Here is a 13,312-nt window from a genome sequence, read left to right on the forward strand (position 1 = left end):
ATAGTTCTCTGCAATCAAAGAGCATTCTGAAACCCCAACAGCCATGGAATTGGACTAAACTTGGCACAGAGAACACCCACGAACACAAAGAGAATACTGGGGTCTCTGGGGAAAACAGACCTTGGAGATTGGGAGCTGCCTGGGATTTATAGTTCTCTGCAATCAAAGAGAATTCTAAAACCCCAACAGCCATGGAATTGCACTAAACTTGGCACAGAGAACACCCACGAACACAAAGAGAATACTGGGGGCTCTGGGGAAAACAGACCTTGGAGATTGGGAGCTGCCTGGGATTTATAGTTCTCTGCAATCAAAGAGAATTCTAAAACCCCAACAGCCATGGAATTGCACTAAACTTGGCACAGAGAACACCCATGAACACAAAGAGAATACTGGGGGCTCTGGGGAAAACAGACCTTGGAGATTGGGAGCTGCCTGGGATTTATAGTTCTCTGCAATCAAAGAGAATTCTAAAACCCCAACAGCCATGAAATTGGACTAAACTTGGCACAGAGAACACCCATGAACACAAAGAGAATACTGGGGGCTCTGGGGAAAACAGACCTTGGAGATTGGGAGCTGCCCGGGATTTATAGTTCTCTGCAATCAAAGAGAATTCTAAAACCCCAACAGCCATGAAATTGGACTAAACTTGGCACAGAGAACACCCACGAACACAAAGAGAATACTGGGGGCTCTGGGGAAAACAGACCTTGGAGATTGGGAGCTGCCTGGGATTTATAGTTCTCTGCAATCAAAGAGCATTCTAAAACCCCAACAGCCATGGAATTGCACTAAACTTGGCACAGAGAACACCCACGAACACAAAGAGAATACTGGGGGCTCTGGGGAAAACAGACCTTGGAGATTGGGAGCTGCCTGGGATTTATAGTTCTCTGCAATCAAAGAGAATTCTAAAACCCCAACAGCCATGGAATTGCACTAAACTTGGCACAGAGAACACCCACGAACACAAAGAGAATACTGGGGGCTCTGGGGAAAACAGACCTTGGAGATTGGGAGCTGCCTGGGATTTATAGCTCTCTGCAATCAAAGAGAATTCTAAAACCCCAACAGCCATGGAATTGCACTAAACTTGGCACAGAGAACACCCATGAACACAAAGAGAATACTGGGGGCTCTGGGGAAAACACACCTTGGAGATTGGGAGCTGCCTGGGATTTATAGTTCTCTGCAATCAAAGAGAATTCTAAAACCCCAACAGCCATGGAATTGCACTAAACTTGGCACAGAGAACACCCACGAACACAAAGAGAATACTGGGGGCTCTGGGGAAAACAGACCTTGGAGATTGGGAGCTGCCTGGGATTTATAGTTCTCTGCAATCAAAGAGAATTCTAAAACCCCAACAGCCATGGAATTGCACTAAACTTGGCACAGAGAACACCCATGAACACAAAGAGAATACTGGGGGCTCTGGGGAAAACAGACCTTGGAGATTGGGAGCTGCCTGGGATTTATAGTTCTCTGCAATCAAAGAGAATTCTAAAACACCAACAGCCATGAAATTGGACTAAACTTGGCACAGAGAACACCCACGAACACAAAGAGAATACTGGGGGCTCTGGGGAAAACAGACCTTGGAGATTGGGAGCTGCCTGGGATTTATAGTTCTCTGCAATCAAAGAGAATTCTAAAACCCCAACAGCCATGGAATTGCACGAAACCTGGCACAGAGAACACCCACGAACACAAAGAGAATACTGGGGTCTCTGGGGAAAACAGACCTTGGAGATTGGGAGCTGCCTGGGATTTATAGTTCTCTGCAATCAAAGAGAATTCTAAAACCCCAACAGCCATGGAATTGCACTAAACTTGGCACAGAGAACACCCACGAACACAAAGAGAATACTGGGGTCTCTGGGGAAAACAGACCTTGGAGATTGGGAGCTGCCTGGGATTTATAGTTCTCTGCAATCAAAGAGAATTCTAAAACCCCAACAGCCATGGAATTGCACTAAACTTGGCACAGAGAACACCCACGAACACAAAGAGAATACTGGGGGCTCTGGGGAAAACAGACCTTGGAGATTGGGAGTTGCCTGGGATTTATAGTTCTCTGCAATCAAAGAGAATTCTAAAACCCCAACAGCCATGAAATTGGACTAAACTTGGCACAGAGAACACCCATGAACACAAAGAGAATACTGGGGGCTCTGGGGAAAACAGACCTTGGAGATTGGGAGCTGCCTGGGATTTATAGTTCTCTGCAATCAAAGAGAATTCTAAAACCCCAACAGCCATGGAATTGCACTAAACTTGGCACAGAGAACACCCATGAACACAAATAGAATACTGGGGGCTCTGGGGAAAACAGACCTTGGAGATTGGGAGCTGCCTGGGATTTATAGTTCTCTGCAATCAAAGAGAATTCTAAAACCCCAACAGCCATGGAATTGCACTAAACTTGGCACAGAGAACACCCACGAACACAAAGAGAATACTGGGGGCTCTGGGGAAAACAGACCTTGGAGATTGGGAGCTGCCTGGGATTTATAGTTCTCTGCAATCAGAGAGCATTCTGAAACCCCAACAGCCATGGAATTGCACTAAACTTGGCACAGAGAACACCCATGAACACAAAGAGAATACTGGGGGCTCTGGGGAAAACAGACCTTGGAGATTGGGAGCTCCCTGGGATTTATAGTTCTCTGCAATCAGAGAGCATTCTGAAACCCCAACAGCCATGAAATTGGACTAAACTTGGCACAGAGAACACCCATGAACACAAAGAGAATACTGGGGGCTCTGGGGAAAACAGACCTTGGAGATTGGGAGCTGCCTGGGATTTATAGTTCTCTGCAATCAGAGAGCATTCTGAAACCCCAACAGCCATGAAATTGCACTAAACTTGGCACAGAGAACACCCATGAACACAAAGAGAATACTGGGGGCTCTGGGGAAAACAGACCTTGGAGATTGGGAGCTCCCTGGGATTTATAGTTCTCTGCAATCAGAGAGCATTCTGAAACCCCAACAGCCATGAAATTGGACTAAACTTGGCACAGAGAACACCCACGAACATAAAGAGAATACTGGGGGCTCTGGGGAAAACAGACCTTGGAGATTGGGAGCTGCCTGGGATTTATAGTTCTCTGCAATCAGAGAGCATTCTGAAATCCCAACAGCCATGGAATTGCACTAAACTTGGCACAGAGAACACCCACGAACACAAAGAGAATACTGGGGGCTCTGGGGAAAACAGACCTTGGAGATTGGGAGCTGCCTGGGATTTATAGTTCTCTGCAATCAGAGAGCATTCTGAAACCCCAACAGCCATGAAATTGCACTAAACTTGGCACAGAGAACACCCATGAACACAAAGAGAATACTGGGGGCTCTGGGGAAAACAGACCTTGGAGATTGGGAGCTGCCTGGGATTTATAGTTCTCTGCAATCAAAGAGCATTCTGAAACCCCAACAGCCATGAAATTGCACTAAACTTGGCACAGAGAACACCCATGAACACAAAGAGAATACTGGGGTCTCTGGGGAAAACAGACCTTGGAGATTGGGAGCTGCCTGGGATTTATAGTTCTCTGCATTCAGAGAGCATTCTGAAACCCCAACAGCCATGAAATTGCACTAAACTTGGCACAGAGAACACCCATGAACAGAAAGAGAATACTGGGGGCTCTGGGGAAAACAGACCTTGGAGATTGGGAGCTGCCTGGGATTTATAGTTCTCTGCAATCAAAGAGAATTCTAAAACCCCAACAGCCATGAAATTGCACTAAACTTGGCACAGAGAACACCCATGAACACAAAGAGAATACTGGGGGCTCTGGGGAAAACAGACCTTGGAGATTGGGAGCTGCCTGGGATTTATAGTTCTCTGCAATCAAAGAGCGTTCTGAAACCCCAACAGCCATGAAATTGGACTAAACTTGGCACAGAGAACACCCACGAACATAAAGAGAATACTGGGGGCTCTGGGGAAAACAGACCTTGGAGATTGGGAGCTGCCTGGGATTTATAGTTCTCTGCAATCAGAGAGCATTCTGAAATCCCAACAGCCATGGAATTGCACTAAACTTGGCACAGAGAACACCCACGAACACAAAGAGAATACTGGGGGCTCTGGGGAAAACAGACCTTGGAGATTGGGAGCTGCCTGGGATTTATAGTTCTCTGCAATCAGAGAGCATTCTGAAACCCCAACAGCCATGAAATTGCACTAAACTTGGCACAGAGAACACCCATGAACACAAAGAGAATACTGGGGGCTCTGGGGAAAACAGACCTTGGAGATTGGGAGCTCCCTGGGATTTATAGTTCTCTGCAATCAAAGAGCATTCTGAAATCCCAACAGCCATGAAATTGCACTAAACGTGGCACAGAGAACACCCACGAACACAAAGAGAATACTGGGGGCTCTGGGGAAAACAGACCTTGGAGATTGGGAGCTGCCTGGGATTTATAGTTCTCTGCAATCAGAGAGCATTCTGAAACCCCAACAGCCATGAAATTGCACTAAACTTGGCACAGAGAACACCCATGAACACAAAGAGAATACTGGGGGCTCTGGGGAAAACAGACCTTGGAGATTGGGAGCTCCCTGGGATTTATAGTTCTCTGCAATCAGAGAGCATTCTGAAATCCCAACAGCCATGAAATTGCACTAAACTTGGCACAGAGAACACCCACGAACACAAAGAGAATACTGGGGGCTCTGGGGAAAACAGACCTTGGAGATTGGGAGCTGCCTGGGATTTATAGTTCTCTGCAATCAGAGAGCATTCTGAAACCCCAACAGCCATGAAATTGCACTAAACTTGGCACAGAGAACACCCACGAACACAAAGAGAATACTGGGGGCTCTGGGGAAAACTGACCTTGGAGATTGGGAGCTGCCTGGGATTTATAGTTCTCTGCAATCAGAGAGCATTCTGAAACCCCAACAGCCATGAAATTGCACTAAACTTGGCACAGAGAACACCCACGAACATAAAGAGAATACTGGGGGCTCTGGGGAAAACTGACCTTGGAGATTGGGAGCTGCCTGGGATTTCCTTCCTGCCACAGCTATCCCCTGGGAGGCGCCTGCAAACGCTGCTGCAACAACTCAGGGGCCGTTTGCAGCAGGGAGCTTCTCCGTTTGCAGCTTCTCCGCTGGCCTGGGGATGGCTCTCCTCCGCTCCTGGGCCCGCCTACAGGAGCGGCTGCAGCCCAGCACGTGCTGCTCCAGGGAGGATGATGCCAGGCAGGTGTGGGGCTGAAAGAAGGGCATCCATTCTCTGCATAGCAACCCAGTTGTCTTTTCCTCCTCTTTCCTTGCACCTTCTTTCCTCTGCTCTTTCTGCCTGCACACCTTTCCCTCCTTCTCCCTTGCCCCAGACCCGTTGATTTTCTTCTTCCTCGCCCCTTGTGCCCTTTTTTCTCCCTCTCCCTTGCCATGTGCGTGCCCTTTTCTCCTCCCTTGACCCTCGTTCACCTTTCTTCTCCCTCACCCTGCGTGGACCCTTTTCCCCTTCTCCCTCACCCCATGTGTGCCTTTCCACCCCCCTCCCTTGCCCCCGTGTGCCTTTCTCTCCTTCTCTCTCATCAAACTACAAGAGAGGAGATTCCACCTGAACATTAGGAAGAACTTCCTGACTGTGAGAGCCGTTCAGCAGTGGAACTCTCTGCCCCGGAGTGTGGTGGAGGCTCCCTCTTTGGAAGCTTTTAAGCAGAGGCTGGATGGCCATCTGTCAGGGGTGATTTGAATGCAATATTCCTGCTTCTTGGCAGGGGGTTGGACTGGATGGCCCATGAGGTCTCTTCCAACTCTATGATTCTATGATTCTATGATCTTGTGCGTGCTTTTCCTTTTTTCTCCCTCACTCCATGGACACCTTTCTTTCCTTCGCCCTTTCCCTGCATACCCATTATTATTATTATTATTATTATTATTATTATTAACTTTATTTGTACCCCGCTAGCATCTCCCGCAGGACTCGATGCGGCTTACACAGGCCGAAGCCTCCAAACACAATACAATAAAACATAGCACAATAATAAGCAAAGCAAATCAAACAATTAAGCAAAATAACAACAACTACATCAAGACACTATTAAAACTGGTTCGGCCAGCGCAATGGGGTACAGGGGTTAAAGTGCTGAAATGGCAGGAGGAACGTAGGATTAGAGGTATGGTGTGCAGTAACATCGGTTGTACTAAAGTGCTTCTAGGACTTGGGATGGGGGATTCCTAATCTGAAAAGGCACATCGGAACAGCCAGGTTTTTAGGTTCCTTCTGAAAACTGCTAGAGTAGGGGCCTGTCGGAGATCTTTTGGAAGGGCATTCCAAAGTCGGGGGGCCGCCACAGAGAAGGCCCTGTCCCGTGTCCCCACCAAGCGCGCTTGCGGCGTGGGTGGGATCACGAGCAGGGCCTCCCCAGATGACCGGAGTGAGCGTGTGGGTTCGTAGATGGAGATGCGGTCACGCAGGTAGGGTGGTCCCAAACCGTTCAGGGCTTTGTAGGTGAGCACCTGAACCTTGAATTGGGCTCGGAAATAAATGGCAGCCAGTGGAGCTCCTTAAACAGAGGGGTAGACCTCTCTTGATAATGAGCCCCGGTTAGCATCCTGGCTGCTGCCCGCTGGACCAATTGAAGTTTCTGAGCCGACTTCAAGGGCAGCCCCACGTAGAGCGCATTGCAGTAATCCATTCTAGAGGTGACCAAGGCGTGGACCACCCCGGCCAGATCTGCCTTCACGAGGTACGGCCGCAGCTGGCGCACCCTTTATCTTCCTCTCTCTCTAGCTGGGTTGCTCTGCCGAGAGAGAGAGAGAGAGAGAGCGGAGGAAAGGCCTCCTCTCCCAGTTTTCCAGGAGCCATTCGCAGGCAGGGGAGGACTTCCATCAGCCTCCGTCGAGCTGCTGCTGCTGGGTTGCAGCTGCTCCTCTAGGCCTGCAGCAGCAGCTCGACGATGGAGGTGTTCAGAGGTAGGACGCCGCTGCCTCCGCCGCTCCGGGAAGGCATGCGATTATTGCTGGGCTGGGAAAGGGCTGCCACTATCCCTATCAGGAGTGCCATTGGCTTGTGGGTCGGCCGCCATTTTGGAGGGGGCGTGGCTAGCCAATGCAGCTTGGCGACCCCCAGAAAATGGCCAAAGGACCCCCCGGGGGTCGAGACCCCCAGGTTGAGAACCGCTGGTATAGAGCTTTATAGGTCAAAACCAACACTTTGAATTGGGATCGGAGATGGATCGGCAGCCAGGGGAGCTGGCATAGCGGGAGGGGGGGGGGTTCCATGAAAACTGCGTCACAGCCTAGATCTACACTGCCAAATAATGCAATCTGAAGTGCATATGGTCTACGCTGACTATATCATGCAGTTCAAACTGCATTGATTGGGAGTGTAACCACAATCAACAGTCGGTCCCAATCCAACTCTAGTTGCACTTCGCTCCCTGGCTCAAGGGGTGTCTGGATGAAGTGCAGAGCCTCAGGGCCTTGTCAGGTGCCTCTAAGCACTGGGATGCCATTCATGAGTCCCCGGTCATCTGGCTGAAGACAAGGGCTCAATGTTACTACCCCAACTTCTAGGGAATATTATACAGTTGCACCAATCAAAAGCATGAGTGAGAAAGACAAATTGAACACCGTTGTATTGTATAAATACAGTTAGCCCTCCTTACCAACAGATTCGGTATATACAGATTCAACTACCCATGACTTAAAAATATTCCCCCCAAAATAAAAAGTCAATATCCTTCTTGAATTGTGGTGCCCAGAACTTGGCACGGTATTCCAGATGAGGTCTGACCAAAGCAGAATAGAGTGGGGCTATGATTTCCTTACATCTAGACACTATATAAATACAACATCCCAAAACCATGACTTGATATTTCCGTTTTATAGAAGAGACATGATTGTATCTAATGGGGTTTGATCTCCATTGACTTTGGTGTTTATTTATGTATTTATTTATTTACAGTATTTCTATTCCACCCTTCTGACCCCGCAGGGGACTCAGGGTGGATTACAATGTACATATACATGGCAAACATCCAAAGCCATAGACAAGCAACATATATAGACAGACACTCAGAGGCTATTTAACATTCCAGCTTCTGGCCACCAGGGGAGCTGACACTTCACCGTCCATTTGTGACACTGATGAAGCACTTCCTCATTCTTTGCATACTTCCTGGAGATTTTTATGGCCTCGTAAATCAGTTTAATTGGTATTCTGAAGGAGGGTCCTAGAACCAAAACTTTTTCGAACTGCCACCACAACACCTAAAAAATTATCCCAGATTTACCAAACGTATAATAATAATTATAAAAAAATAAAACTTTGTAACCCACCCTCTCTCACCAAAGAGACTCAGAGTGATATAGTCCAATCCTATTCATGTATTCAGAAGAGTTGATTCCCTCGTAGGAAATAGGTTTACAATGGCAAACTTAAACATATGGAATGGAAATAGCACAGATAGATATTAAATATAAGGAACACGAACTCAGATCTTCAGAACCACCAGATGATCAATGGCCATCTACACTGCCATATCATGCAATTAGAAGATTCATCATATGGGTAGTGTAGAGTCATTCATCATATAGTCAGTGTAGACTGCATGATATGGCAGTGTAGATGGGACCTTGGTTTCAAAAACTGCTCACTGTGAACCCCAATTAATGCATTAAGAAATATACATCATCTCAGTTTTAACTTGTGAATTTTAATCTGCATTTAATCAGTGCATTTTAACCTGCATTTTAACTGTGTGCATCTTGTCATATGTATTTCAATAGTCTTGTATTTGACGTCTCTGTTTTAGCCATGTTGCATCCCACCTCAAAGGAAGATGTGGGTTGTTGTTGTTGTTTTGTTACAGCTCACTGAACACATTCCATCCTAAATCTGAGCAAGAACAATGCATGTTACTGTCCTCCACCTTCTGGGAAAAGCATGGTGCCTTCCAGAATGACATGGTATCCTTATAGACTTTCCTTCTTTCCGCCAGTTTCTGGGGAGAATTCTGCAGGGCAGCATGACACCACTCATGTTGTAAACTGGGGAGAAAAAAGGACATGTGCATGAATGTCACTGGACTTGATTGGGGGGGGGAGAGTTTGATTCGGGGGGGGGGTGAGTCTGAGTGAAAGAGGGTTTACCCTAGCAAACCTTTTGTATCGTTACCCCAAGACCCCCATGCATATGAGATAAATATATTTCATATGGTGATCAGATCAAGATATGAATAAACATAACAGTTGAAATAATGTACCAGTAAGGCCACCATGAGAATTTCGGGGGGGGGGGGGCTGAAGCCCCCAAAGCCCCCCCCCCCCCCCCGGCTATATGCCTGGACACAGCCCATCGTTTCTCTATTGGGCAGGCATCTGCTCACAGTGGCAATCAGGGTCCTCGCTCCTTTCTCCTTTCTTTCCTTTTGGAGCCAGCAATCCCTCTGCCACTTGAACGCCAGGATTCCAATGGGAAGAATTGCCCGGTGAGTCCAGTGTCCGCAAAGGCCAATAGCAACGCCGCTTGGCTTCTTCCGCCCAGCATACTGGGGCCGGTGAGGGGAGGAATTGACCAGCTGCCTTTCTTTTGCTTCACCAAAGGGGCAAAGCTCCAAAGAGTGGATCTCAATCTTTCTTTCTCTAGAAATAAACATGTAATGTTTGTTTGTGGGTTTAACAGAACTCAAAAACCACTGGGCGAATTGACACCAAATTTGAACACAAGACCCCTCTCAGGCCAATGAGTGACCATCACTCCTAGTAATACTGGAAAACACAGCAGAAGGGACTTAAAAAGACAATAAATAAATAAACCAAATCCTGTTTCAATTTGGGGGAGAAATGCTGGAGCTTTTTGAAAGAGGAATGGATTGCAATGAGCTGGGCGGGGCTGGACAGTTTCTGGGATGCCCCCAAACTGTAGGATTTTGTGAAATGGAGCAATGGAGTCGATGGAAGAGAAAGGGCAGTCCAGATAAATATGGAAACCCAGGGATGGCCTTAGGCACGTCATACACTCTCAGCCCAAGAGGGAAGCAAAGGCACACTCCCTCAGAAGCAGGAATCTGGCCAAGAAAACCCCAAAAAACCAAAGTTTGTGAACCTGGGAAAGCAAAGGTGCCACTCCCTCAGCCCACCACGTGGACTTTTTTGAATTTCGGACCAGTTTGGATATCTGGAGGAGGGGAGCCGTACTGGTCCTGTGTTTCTATCTGTATCTCTGATTGGGATGCAGCTGTGGGCTTTTGAATGGTTGCAAATGATCAATTTTAGAAACTAAACAAGGTCTGAGATGTGACATTCTACCACCAGAAGCCCCCGGGGCAAAGTCCCACTCTCCGATTCAGAGGAAGGCAAAGATGGCAGCCTTCCTCTTAAGAAGCCTCCCAGCATGCCCCCTCCCACTCTTCTCCTTTTCTGCCATCATCTCCCCAGGACCCCACCCCTGCCAAGAGACCTCCTCCCCCCCGTGATGTCACGGTGCCCCCTCCTTCCCCCTCCCCCCCCCTGCCTCCATCTGAGGTCACATTGTCTCCCCCAGCGACTGAACTATTGCTGCCTCTCAGCCCCCTTCTGCCCTCAGTCTCTGGCTCTTCCCTGCCTGCCCTGCCTTTGCCTCGGTCCTTACCTCCACTTGCGCCTCTGGGTTGTTGTGTTCAATTTGTGATTATCGGTTTGGTTATTATAGTAGTAGTAGTAGTAGTTGTTGTTGTTTTTCTTATTTGTTTTTATAATCGTTTAGTGTTTAGTGTGTATAGAGTGTTTGTTATTGGGTGTGTTGGTTTTTGAATATCTTTATTGATAGCGTTAGTTATTTATTCTTCTTATTAAGTTAGTTAGAGCTTTGAATATTAATTATTTTTATTAGTTTCCAAAATATAGAATACATTTATTTTATTATTTTCCTTTTTTATTTCTTTGTATTGTTTTATATTTTTTATTTTGTTGGCACTCTTTGCTTTAGAGTTTGGTTGTTTTTTTTGCTGGTTTTGCTTCAGGTTTTGTTGTTTTTTTGGTTTTTGTTTTTGTTTTTTGGGAAGTGCAATGCATGTATACGACATACTAAATTTTGGCATGGTGCTTCCTGAGATTCGGGTCATTTATTTAAGGGCCCTCGAATCACAAGAAGCGTCCGTCACCTGGCCAGTTCCACCAATTCGGCAGCGGCAGATACAGCCAAGCAGACAGAGGTGAAGTCAGACTAGACTTTAGGGGGGTAAACTCCAAGGGGAGATGACCCTTTGTTCCCACCAAAGAGGGAACGCTACCTTGGCGAGCCGTCAGAGAAGCCTGATTCAAGCAATTTTATTAATATTAATAATTGAAATGAGACTCTTGCCATGGCGAAGAAGTGGCACTGAGGTTTATTGTGCGATTTATCTGAGTCGGATGCAAATGCGGGGATAGCTCACCCACAAGCATACCAGTACATTGATCAGAGGCATATTTATAGCAAATTCAAAGTTGCAGGGTTCAAACTCCCCGCCCTGGCTTCCCTGTTGTTCCCTGCCATGATTGGGCGATGGGCAAACAGTTGGGAGGTGGCCCTCCCGCCCCCGGTGCCTCTGGACCAATCAGGAAGCTCCAGTGGTCCATAGGAACCAATGGGGAGACCTCTGTCACCTGGTGGCGAAGGCCAATCAGGAGAGATGGAGGTGGGATGAGGGAGCACAAAGGAATCTGGGAAAGGAGTAAACAAAGGAAATGCCATGTGACCGGCGAAACAAAGGGGAAATCTCAAGCCAGCCTGATCTATCAACATGTGTAGACTGGGGTGATTGTTTCTTGGTGGAGATAGCTGAGTTAATCAGAGCGAAGGCTAAAGGTTTTTTGAGGACCTTTTGTCCTTCAGGAGGAAATATGATTAAGATTTTTGCCAAAGGGGCAAGCTGAGGGCTGGGCAATTCCTCCGAGGGCCACCAGCTGCCCAGGCTATTGTTCATGCAAAAGGAAGTTGTGGATAAAAAAATATGGGAATATTTGGGGCTTTGTAGTCCCTTTTGTTGAGTTTCTTCATGTATATAGGGCAGCGATGGGCAACCTTTTGTGTGTCAATTTTTGCCAAAACATCAAGCATAACTCGGGTGGTGTGTCACTTTAAGGAAACAAAACATAATTTTGTGATATTTATACTTTAAATAACAAAAATGTATAATTGTAATATATAACTGTATTTAATAAACCAAAAACTAATTATTTAACTTACCTGCTTTAACTGATGCTTTTTTTTGGGTCTTTTATGATATTTCTACTGAGAGGCAACTCAGATATTCTCTTAGTAATTGCATCTTTATTCTGCATATCATGAAATAGAACTGGTTCACATCTTAGGAGAGTTTCTTTAATAAATTCTACCTCACTGAGTGCTTTTCCATGCTGAACTATGGAGTGAGCAATGCTCAAACTTGCAGATGTTAAATTTATAGAGCCTTTTACAAATTTAAGGATGGAATTAGATTGGCTCTTAAAGGTGTAGCTGCATCAAATGTATTCTTTCCTTTAATCCTCATTTTTTTCAAGAGCTGGGAATGATTAGTTTCAAAATGTCTATTTATATTCCACGTTCTGCTTACTACAGTTTCAGTACATAGAACGCAAAATGATCTGCCATTTTTTCTATAATGCCATACATTTTGGTCCATGTCTCTTGAAAGGGTCGGCTACTGCTACTACCACTACCTTTACTTAACTTTGTTTTTTTTATGGGGGGGGGGTTCTCCATCAGGGGGGCAGTGACAGAGGATAGAATTATAGATAGCCTGTTAGTCCTGCAGGCAATTAGGGGTTAACTAGCCTGACTAAAAGATGGCACAGTAACTGTCCTGTAGGAAACCCTGCAATTAATAAGCAGAAATAGGGGTTAATAAGTAATAGTGTTGAAATGGAGTCTGCACTATGCTGCAAGATGGCGTTCCTTATGTAAATTAAGATGGCTGCATTCCGTTGCTCCCTGCTCCGCTGGCTGAAAGTGAAGTCGAAGATCCCCTAACGGCTTCACTGGAAGTCACACTAGACACTCTGTGCTGGAGTTCTGTTGTTTTGACCGACAGACCTCCGGTACAGAGTGTCTACACTACACTACAGCAAATGTTTCATCCTCAGATATTGCACCTGACTGTGCAGGAGCCAAGGATGAAATGTCCTTCTCGGCATGTGGCCCCATACTTCTCTATATGTGGTTGTATGTGGCTGCGTGTCATAGAAAATGGCTAGGCATGTCAGTGCTGACACGCATGTCATAGGTTCACCATCATGGATATAGGGGAAACAAAGGTCAGAAGAAAAGGGGAAAGGCTTCTGCCACACAAAGAAACCAGAAAACATATTTCA

The 13,312-nt window shown here is 46.6% G+C and overlaps 1 long non-coding RNA gene across 5 annotated transcripts in view; it reads right to left on the reverse strand.

Annotated features, from left to right (window-relative positions):
• The window catches only part of LOC137097377 (uncharacterized), a 224,064-nt gene that overhangs the window by 42,366 nt on the left and 168,386 nt on the right, over window positions 1-13,312 (reverse strand). For 2 of the 5 annotated variants that reach the window (XR_010910179.1, XR_010910180.1), the window contains exon 1: window positions 5,005-5,331. The exons of 2 other annotated variants lie outside the window; for them this stretch is intronic. This is a non-coding gene — a long non-coding RNA (uncharacterized lncRNA). Of the gene's footprint in view, window positions 1-5,004; window positions 5,332-13,312 lie in introns of those variants that run through there. One more of the 5 variants, XR_010910177.1, reaches the window with a different exon arrangement.

Source organism: Anolis sagrei, chromosome 6, assembly GCF_037176765.1.
Source record: "Anolis sagrei isolate rAnoSag1 chromosome 6, rAnoSag1.mat, whole genome shotgun sequence".
Classification (NCBI taxonomy): Eukaryota; Metazoa; Chordata; class Lepidosauria; order Squamata; family Dactyloidae; genus Anolis; species Anolis sagrei.